This window comes from Mirounga leonina, unplaced genomic scaffold (assembly GCF_011800145.1).
Source record: "Mirounga leonina isolate KUSES-001 unplaced genomic scaffold, KU_Mleo_1.0 Mir_201, whole genome shotgun sequence".
In the NCBI taxonomy this organism is placed as follows: Eukaryota; Metazoa; Chordata; class Mammalia; order Carnivora; family Phocidae; genus Mirounga; species Mirounga leonina.
In genome coordinates, this window is record NW_023270504.1 from 31,378,904 (window position 1) to 31,388,931 (window position 10,028).

The following is a 10,028-nucleotide window of genomic DNA, read 5'->3' on the forward strand; positions in this document are numbered from 1 at the left end:
ATCATGACCTGAGCGAAAGGCAGACGCTTAACGACTGAGCCACCCAGGTGCCCTGGTGCTTCACCTTTTAAAGGTAACTTCTTAGACAACTTCCAGCTGCCTGATTTGAAAAAATATCATGTATCCCTTTGCTATCTAATGGGATTCTTCAAGGTTTGGGGGTTTTTATACACATTTCACAAAAGTAGTATCACACTATAGTGAATCTTTCCCCTTGAATTTTTCCCAATGTTTTGTTATGAAAAATTTCAAACATACAGAAAAGTTGAAAAACTGTACATCACCTAGGTTCTACAATTAACATTCTATGATATTTGCTTTATCACGTATCTGTCCTGTCACCCGTTCTTCTATCCATCTGTCAATCCATCTTATGCATCTCCAAGTAAGTTGCAGACATCAATACACTCAGCATTTCAGCATGCACAGATTAACTAGAGTTCAGTATTTGTTCATAGTGTTTTTAGAAAAAGTTTACAGTTAAATACACAGATTTTGAATGTGCCATTAGATGAGCTTTCACAAACATATATACCTGTGTAACCTAAACCCCAATAAGATATAAAACATTACCATCACTCTAGAATTTCCCTCATGCCTAGGGTTGCCAGATTTAGAAGAAAAAATAATAGTGTGCTTAGTTAAATTTGAATTTCAGATAAAAAATGGATAATTTTTTAGTTTAAGCATGTCCCAGCTACTACATGGGAAATACTTATCCTAAAAAAGTATTCATTGTTTATCTGACATTTAAATATAACTGGGCATCCTGTAGTTCATGTAGCAATTCTACTCGCACCCCTTCCCAGTCAGTCCTGGTTCCCTACCCCGTGGTGCAACCATTGGTCTGATTTTTTTTTTTTTTAGCCACCATAATTAGTTTTACCTGCTATTCACCTATCCAACTTTGTAAATTAGAATTACAAAGTATGAGCTCTTTTGTGCAGACTTCCTTCACCAACATAGCATTTTTGAGATTCATTCATGCTATTGTGTCCAACAATAGTCTGTACAATTCTATAAATACTCCACTGTTTATCCATTCTCCTATTGATGTATACCTGGACTGTTTCTAGTTTGGGGCCATTATAAATAAAACTTCTATGAACATTTTTATACAAGTCTTTATGGGACATATGTTTTTTATTTCTCTTGGAAAAACACCTAAGAATGGAATAGCTGGGCAAAAAATTGTTGTATGTTTAGTTTCCTAAGAAACTTTTTCCAAAGTAGCCATATACTTTTACGTTCCCACCAGCAATGTATGAAAGTTCTGTCTCTTCCAAATCTTTGCCAATATTTGATATTATCAGTATTCTCAACTTTAGCCATTCTGGTAGGTATAGAGTGGTTTTTCATTGTGGTTTTAATTTGTATTTCCCTAATGAATAATGATGGTAAGCACCTTTTCATGTACTTATTTGCTATTCATATATACATTAATTTGTGAAGTGTATTGAAACGTTTTGCCTATTTTTAAAAATTGAGTCCTTTTTACTATTAAGAAATTCTTTATATGTTCGGAATATCAATTCTTTGTCAGATGTATGTCTTGCAAAATATCTTTCCCTGTTCGTGTCTTATCTTCTCATTTCCTTAACAGTGTTTAATGAACAGAAGTTTTTAATTTTCATGACATTTCATTTATCATATATTTTTTGTGGTTATTACTTTTTGCATCCTGTCTAAGAAACCTTTATCTATTCCCAAGTCACAAAGACATTCTCCTCTGTTTTTTTCTAGAGACATTACAATTTTTGCTTTTATGTTTAGATCTACAATCCCTCCTGAATTAATTTTTGTGTATGGTGTGAGGTAGGGGTAGGGGTACACTTTTTCTGTAGAGATCCCCTGTTGTTTCAGTATTATTTCTTTAAAAGACTTTCCTTTTCCCATTGAATTGCTTTGACACCTTGTCAAAAATCAAATGGCTATATAAGTGTGCATGGTTTCTGGAATCTCTATGTGTCCCATTGACTTATTTCTTAGTCCTTATGCCAGTACCAACCAACAGTTTTGATTACTGTAGCTTTGGAAAACGTCTTGAAGTCCAATAGTGTAAGTCCCCAAGTTTATTCTTTCCCAAGATTGCTTTGGATATTCTTGGTCCTTGGAGTTTCCATGTAAATTTTAGAATCAGCCTGTCAATTCCTAGGAAGAAGCCTACTGGGATTTGGACTGAGAAATATTCTGCAAATGTTTTTATATTTTACTTCCTTTACAATGACCACTATTCTCTACCCATGTTATTGACAAGCACTTACACAAAATTCTATACCTCTCATCACATCTTTCTCTCTGTCTCTTATAAATGAGAATCACTTCTAAGCTTAGGATTCTTTTGACTCATCTTATGCAATTTCTCCCAATATTATTTCTGTTCCATCATTTACATCCCTTCCCTCTCTTTCTTCAAATTTCAATATTCCCTTTTCAAAATATAAATTTAACAATTGTTCTTGGATGTAATGATTCCCTGCTCTGACTTCATGTAAGAGAAAGAGCACTCATCGAGGAGTTCAGAACTTCTAACTTCTTTATGAAGCTTACCACCTGGCTCCCTCTGTCCTAGGTTCTGCCACAAACTATGATTTCAGGCAAGTGATTTACTTGATCAGTTTACTTACTGCTAAGGGAAAAGATTAGACTAAATCAGTATTGTGGCTTAGTTGTGGTGCTGGTGATGGTTTTATTTTTGTTTTGTTAATACTAAAACTCCTTTAAGAATCTGATGTAATTTAAGGGTGCCTGGGTGGCTCAGCCGTTAAACGTCTGCCTTTGGCTCAGGTCATGATCCTAGGGTCCTGGGATCGAGTCCTGCATTGGGCTCCCTGCTCAATGGGAAGCCTGCTTCTCCCACTCCCCCTGCTTGTGTTCCCTCTCTTGCTGTGCATCTCTCTGTCAAATAAATAAATAACATCTTTAAAAAAATTTTTTTAAAAGAATCTGATGAAATTTATGAATTCGCTTTCCAGGGAAAGAGACATAAACACATAAACATTTTACAAATTATTTCTGAGTGTTTATAAACTTTCTAGAACCTATCCATGGACTTCAGCTTAACAATCCCTGGACTGGGTGCCTTAAAAAATTTTTTTTGTTTGCAATAGCTCTTTCTTGCTATAATTCGAATCCCTCTTAGAAATAGAAATGGAGGGGGCGCCTGGGTGGCTCAGTCGTTAAGCGTCTGCCTTCGGCTCAGGTCATGATCCCAGGGTCCTGGGATCGAGCCCCTCATCGGGCTCCCTGCTCAGTGGAAGCCTGCTTCCTCTCCCACTCCCCCTGCTTGTGTTCCCTCTGTCGCTGTGTCTCTCTCTGTCATATAAATAAATAACATCTTAAAAAAAAAAAAGAAAGAAATAGAAATAGAAAAGCAGCAATTTCCTTCCTTGCTAAGAACATGCTTCTAAGAAGAATGGTGCGGACATCCTGCAGGTATGTTCTGGTGATTGGGATGCTGGGAAGTTCCTGTGCCTAGAAGGTAAGTGGTAAAGGCAAGAAAGCCCAATACATCTGTTTCTGCCTCCCAGAAGACAAAACTAATCATTTATAGAATTTGATGGAACTCTCCACTTAAGTAATATTCCTCTATCTTTCAATCTGTGCCATAAAATGTGACCATTATGCTCAGCAACTTAGAGCTCTTACTTCTGCTAAATTTAGTTGGAAATGCTGTATTGAATTTAAAAAGATAAGTTGTAAATAAAATATTTTTATCAGAACAATTAAGGATTGGGTAAAGTGGAAATTATACTGAGAACATCATTATGAATTCCTACTTTTAAAAGTATAATAGTCCCCCCGCTTATCCACAGGGATACATTCCAAGATCCCCAAAGGATTCCTGAAACCACGGATAGTACCAAACTCTATGTATACTATTTTTTTCCTATACATACATACTTATGATCAATTTTAATTTATAAATTAGTTACAGTAAAAGATTAACATCAACAGCTAATTAAAAATAGAACAATTACAACAATATGCTGTAATAAAAGTTTTGCAAATGTAGTCTCCCTCAAAATATTTATTGTACTCACCCTTCTCCTTGTGTTGATGTGAGATGGTAAAATGCCTAGTTGATGAGATGAAGTAAGGGAAATGACATAGGCATCGAGATAAAATGTCAGGCTACTATTGGGGCACCTGGTGGCTCAGTCAGTTAAGCATCTGCCTTCAGCTCAGGTCATGATCATGGGATGGAGCCCCAGGTCACGCATCATGCTCCCTTCTCAGTGGGGAGTCTGCTTCTCCCTCTTCCTCTGCCTTCCCTCCTCCTGCTCATGCACTCGAGCTCTCTATCTCAAATAAATAAAATCTTTAAAAAAAAAATGTCAGGCTACTATTGACCTTCTGACCATACTTCAGAAGAAGGATTATCTGTATCCAAACCACAGTTGACCATGGGTAACTGAAACCATGGAAAACAAAACTGCAGATAAGGGGGGACAACTGTCTAACTTTTCTAGCATGAAAATGGTCCACAGCAAAATCACCCATTTCAGATTTACATGGAAAAATTTGAATGTATCCTTAGAGCCCTGAATGAGGTCTCTAATACACCTCTGAAATAACCAAAGCTTGGTGAAAAGTAGCTAATTCCATCTTGGTTGCCTAAAATATCTTATTCCCAGGCAGCAAGATGCTTCAGACCATTTGGGGTGGCACTGAGGAGACAAGAGCAAGCTTAAAGGATCTTTCACTGGCTGAGATATTACAGTTTGAATAAAAAGGAAATAATCATTATATTTCACTAGAACAAATCTGAGAAAAATCATGAGCCTATAATGATACTCCAGAAGGGGAAAAACATAAAGTGCCCTAGGAGAAAATTTCAACTCATGAAAAGGATGATTATGTAAGGTACATTAATGATGATTGTGTTATCTCTTGCTTATCACTTTGCTATTAATATTAATTATATTGCACTGGCATTTTTTATTATGTCAAGAAATTATTAAATGCATTTATTTGTTTAAAAAGATCAAACTTGGGGCTCCTGGCTGGCTCAGTCGGTGGAGCACAAGACTCTTGACCTCAGAGTTGTGAGTTTGAGCCCCACATTGGGTGTAGAGAAAACTTAAAATTTTTTTTAACTTAATAAAATAAAATAAATAAAAAAGATCAAACTTTACAGTTAGAAGGGTAACTGACCCCACTGATCATTGGGGAGATATCTACAAATGACTTTAAAATGAGAGTTGATAAAAGAAAGAGAAATATTAGAAGGGTGTGGAATCCAATCAAGCAGTAGAGTAGTTACAATCTGGATGCAGGGTTCATTACCTCATCAACTCAAATCAGGAGCACAGAAGCTAGGAAAGAGATTCTGTCATAAAGTGGACGGACAGTCCAGTTTCAGGGGAAAAACTCTGGCCTGAAAAGGCCTATTACGAATAAGAAGGATTTCAGTTTAAATATCAGCTTGCTTTTGCTGCATTAAGAAACACCCAAACTTAGTGACTTAAGTTCTCTCTTATTATTTCTCTTCATTCTGTGGGTCAATTGAACAGCTCTTCTGGTCTGGTCTGGTTCCAGCTGGTGCTAATGGTCAGGCTGAATGGTCAAGGTCAGGTGGTTGGAAGGTTGATCGGTCTGTTAGTCTCTGCACCGGATGGTCTCTCATCCTCCACTAGATTAGCCCAGGCTTCCTTACGTGGGAGTCTAAGATTCCAAATACAGTAAGAGAGAGCAAACCGCAGTGTGTTACATATGCTATTGTCCCGTTGGTCAAAGCAATTCCAATGACTATGCTCTGAGTAAGTGTGAGAGAGGATTACTCAAGAAGGTATGAAGAAATCAGGATATGAACAATTACTGCAATAACCTCCTAGAGTTTGTTAACAATTAGATTTGCAAGTGTTGCTTAAATGCTTAGAAATGCTTTGTTTGTTAAATTTTTAAGTCTACTTGGTTAGCATTAGAAATGTTTGAGAGAAGCAGACACATAAAATTTGTGATATAGCTTGAAATGTCTAAGAAAATGTAATTAATCAAGTTTTGAGTAGTGTTAATGTTTACAGATAATTTAATCTTAAATTTGAGTTAACTGCACATGAATCAAAGAACAAGTGAAAGTGATTGTTCTTATTGAATATTACTAGTTAATAAATGTACTAGCAAGATTTGTAAGTTTAATTTAAAAGCTTGAGGAAAAACTGGGACTTAAATTTCATAACTCAGTGTAAGTGCGTAATAATTAAAACACCAATATTATAGGGTGCCTGGGTGGCTCAGTCGTTAAGCATCTGCCTTCAGCTCAGGAGTCAGGCTCCCTGCTCAGCCGGAAGCCTGCTTCTCCCTCTCCCCCTCCCCCTGCTTGTGTTCCCTCTCTCACTGTCTCTCCCTCTCTGTCAAATAAATAAAATCTTAAAAAAAAAATCTTTAAAACACCAATATTATAAATAATTTTTCTACACACAAAAACCTCTCTCAGGCTTCAGTAAACCTCAGTGAACACAATTATTCAATAGTTTATTCAAGATATATTTATTGATCGTCTGCTCTGAGATAGGTGCTTTCTAGACACAGGTGGAAAATGACTCCCAGACCTTCCTTCATTGAGCTTATACACTAGCAGCAAATACAGGGAGATAATAGAGATACAAATACCAGTCAATCAGAGATTATTTCCCTAACTTCTGACTCTCTCTCATCTTCCTCATGGCAAAAACGACTCTTTCCCCTCTCTCATCATCCAGGAATAGAAGCAGTGGTGTTCTCTCTATCCTCCAGCCATCCAAGATGCCAAAAGGAAAGAAGGCGAGGGGAAGTAGGGGGCCCCTGTCGTGAAGAAGCAGGAGGCCAAGAAGGCGGTCAGTGTCCTGTTTGAGAAAAGGTGCAAGAATTCTGGCATCAGACAGGACATCCAGCCCAAAAGGGACCTCACCTGCTTTGTCAAACGTCCCTGCTATATCCGGCTGCCACGGCAAACGGCTATTCTCTATAAATGTCTAAAAGTGCCTTCCCCTGGATGAAATGCAGTAACCAGAGCACAGCGCAGCATCATGCCCTGAGAGCTGTGTCAGAGCCTATGGCAATCAAAATAGGGATCCAAGTCAGGCTGCAACATCAGAATTGCCTGGGAAACTCTTAAAAAAAAAAAAAACTATGCCTGGACTCCACCCCAGACCAATTAAATCAGTATGGGGAGGGTGGGGCTGGGCATTGATAGTTTTTAAAGAACCTCAGGTAGCAAGGGAAACAAAAGCAAAAAATGAACTATTGGGACTTCATCAAGATAAAAAAACTTCTGCACAGCAAAGGAAACAATCAAGAAAACTAAAGGCAGCCTACAGAATGGGAGAAGATATTTGCAAATGACATATCAGATAAAGGGCTAGTATCCAAAATCTATAAAGAACTTATCAAATTCTATACCCAAAAAATTAAAAATCCAGTCAAGAAATGTGGAGAAAATATGAACAAGACATTTCTCCAAAGAAGACATACAAATGCCAACAGATGCATGAAAAAATGCTCTACATCACTCATCATCACAGAAACACAAATCAAAACAAATCAAAATCAAAACCACAATGAGATACCACCTTACATCAGTCAGAATGGCTAAAATGAACAACTCAGGAAACGACAGATGTTGGTGAGGATGTGGAGAAAGGGGAACCCTCTTACACTGTTGGTGGGAATGCAAGCTGGTACAGCCACTCTGGAAAACAGTATGGAGGTTCCTCAAAAAGTTAAAAATAGGGGTGCTTGGGTGGCTCAGTCGTTAAGAGTCTGCCTTAGGCTCAGAGCATGATCCCAAGGTCCTGGAATCGAGTCCTGCATCGGGCTCCCGGCATTGGCGGGGTCCCTGCTCGCTGGGAAGCCTGCTTCTCCCTCTCCCACTCCTCCCCCCACCGCCCCACCCCTGCTTGTGTTCCCTCTCTCGCTGTGTCTCTCTCTGTCAAATAAATAAATAAAATCTTAAAAAAAAAAAAAAAGAAAAGAAAAGAAAATAGAGAGGGAGCCAAATCATAAGGGACTCTTAATCATAGGAAACAAACTGAGGGTTGCTGGAGGGGAGGTGGGTGGGGGGATGGGGTCACTGGGTGATGGACATTAAGGAGGGCACTTGATGTTGTATGCAACTGACGAATCACTAAATTCTACCCCTGAAACTAATAATACACTCCATGTTAACTAACTTGAATTTAAATTTTAAAATAAATAAACAAATAAAGCATCTCGTGTGATTCTCATATGTAGCCAGCCTTGAAAACCAGGATGGCAAAGTTCAAACTAGAATATATACACATTCTCAAGGGGCATGCCTCCATGGATGCTTTGGGGCAAGAGTTAGCAAACTAGAGCCTGCAGCCCAAATCTGGCCTGCTTTTTACCACCCCAGGAGCTGAGATGGATTTTACATTTTTAAATAATGGGGAGGGGGAATATCAAAAGAGGAATAATATTTGGGGACATGTAAAAATTAGATGGAATTCAAATGCAAGTGTCCATAAATAAAGTTTTGCTGGAACACAGCCACACCCTTTAGTTTATGTATTGTCTACAGCAGGTTTTATGCTCCAAGTGCAGAGTGAAACAGCTGGGACAGAGGCCACATGGCAAAGTCTAAAATACTCACTATCTGGCCCTTTACAGAAAAGGTTGACTGACCCTAGCTTGAAGGGAATGGATTTCTAGAACCTCAACATCTCTGTGGCCTCTTCCAAGAACTCAGCTGCCTGAGAAGGCGCCAGCTCCAAGGGGTCAGGTATCAGTGGTATCTTCTCCTTTCTCACCTCTTCTTCACACTTGCCCTTCTCCCACTTCCAAAAGAAGACCCCTCACCAGGCTTAGGGGTGTAAAAACCTCCTAGGCACTAAACCAAAGAATCTCCCCCAAATACTCGTGTCTAATGGGATTCTAATGACATCTTGTTTTCAAGTCAGGAGGGTTCCAAATGTTGCATTACCAAAACCAAAGGAGGACCCAGTCAAGTTGTCAGCTGCCAAACGATTGAAACTATTTGGTGGCAGATGGCTATGTGGTGTTTGGCATGTAACTCAGAAGGGGTTCAAAGAATTGAGTAACATGGTTATGACAAAACTAGTGTCATAATTATTTATGTAAATAAAGTTTTCAAGGCTTACATGTAAAATATTTTAAATGCTGAATGCAGTCCCATTCTATGAATAAGCAGTATTGGTCCACTGATACATGACGAAAAAAACCTTTCCTTTCGTAAGAAGTGAATTTCAAATAACAGTTTGTTACTATGTTTAATAGCTACTTATCAAAACTTGCATCATGCTTACATTATTTTGATCAATTATGCTTATAATTATGAAATCAGGACCTCGATTTCTAACTGACTGTTGAGGCCTTTCTCAATTCCTTGACTTTGGGCCTCTCGCAGGGCAGCTCACCGCAACCCAGAAAGAGGCTGAACAACAGAAGCCATGGTCTTTTTAGCCTAATCCTGTAAGTGACATCCTCTCACGTCACGTTTGTCTTATTCTATTGGTATTCTATTGCTGGAATCAAGGCAAGAGGCTCAGGCCACACTCAAGGGGAGGGAGATACAAAAGGATGTGACTACCAGGACGGGGGATCACAGGGGCCATCTCAGACGTTGCCCACTACAAATGTCAAATTTTAAGAACATTTATATCCTCTACATCTGTTTAAGTACAGGACGAAAAGTTTTAGGTGTCATCTTAAAAATGGGTGAGAGGATGCAGAGTTTTCCAGACTTCTTTTAGAAATAAACAAGTAAAGATGTTTGGAGACCACGGAGCTTGAGGCCTAATCGAGCCGGGGCCTGTCAGGTGGCGGGGTCTAGCAGAGGGTCGCCAGCGGGCCTTGGGCAGCGGGGAAGGGGCGGTGGCTGCTTGGGACAGTGAGAAAAGCCACCGCCCCAGACCTGGCCCCTCCATCCAGTCCGGGTGAGTGCGAAACGCAGGGAAAAGCCAAGCACGTCTAGATTCCGTGGGTGTCAAAGGTCAGGCGAGGCGATTAGACCTGAACGGGAAGAAAATGCGGGCGACGGTGGGTGTAGGGAAACTGAGGAAGGGGAT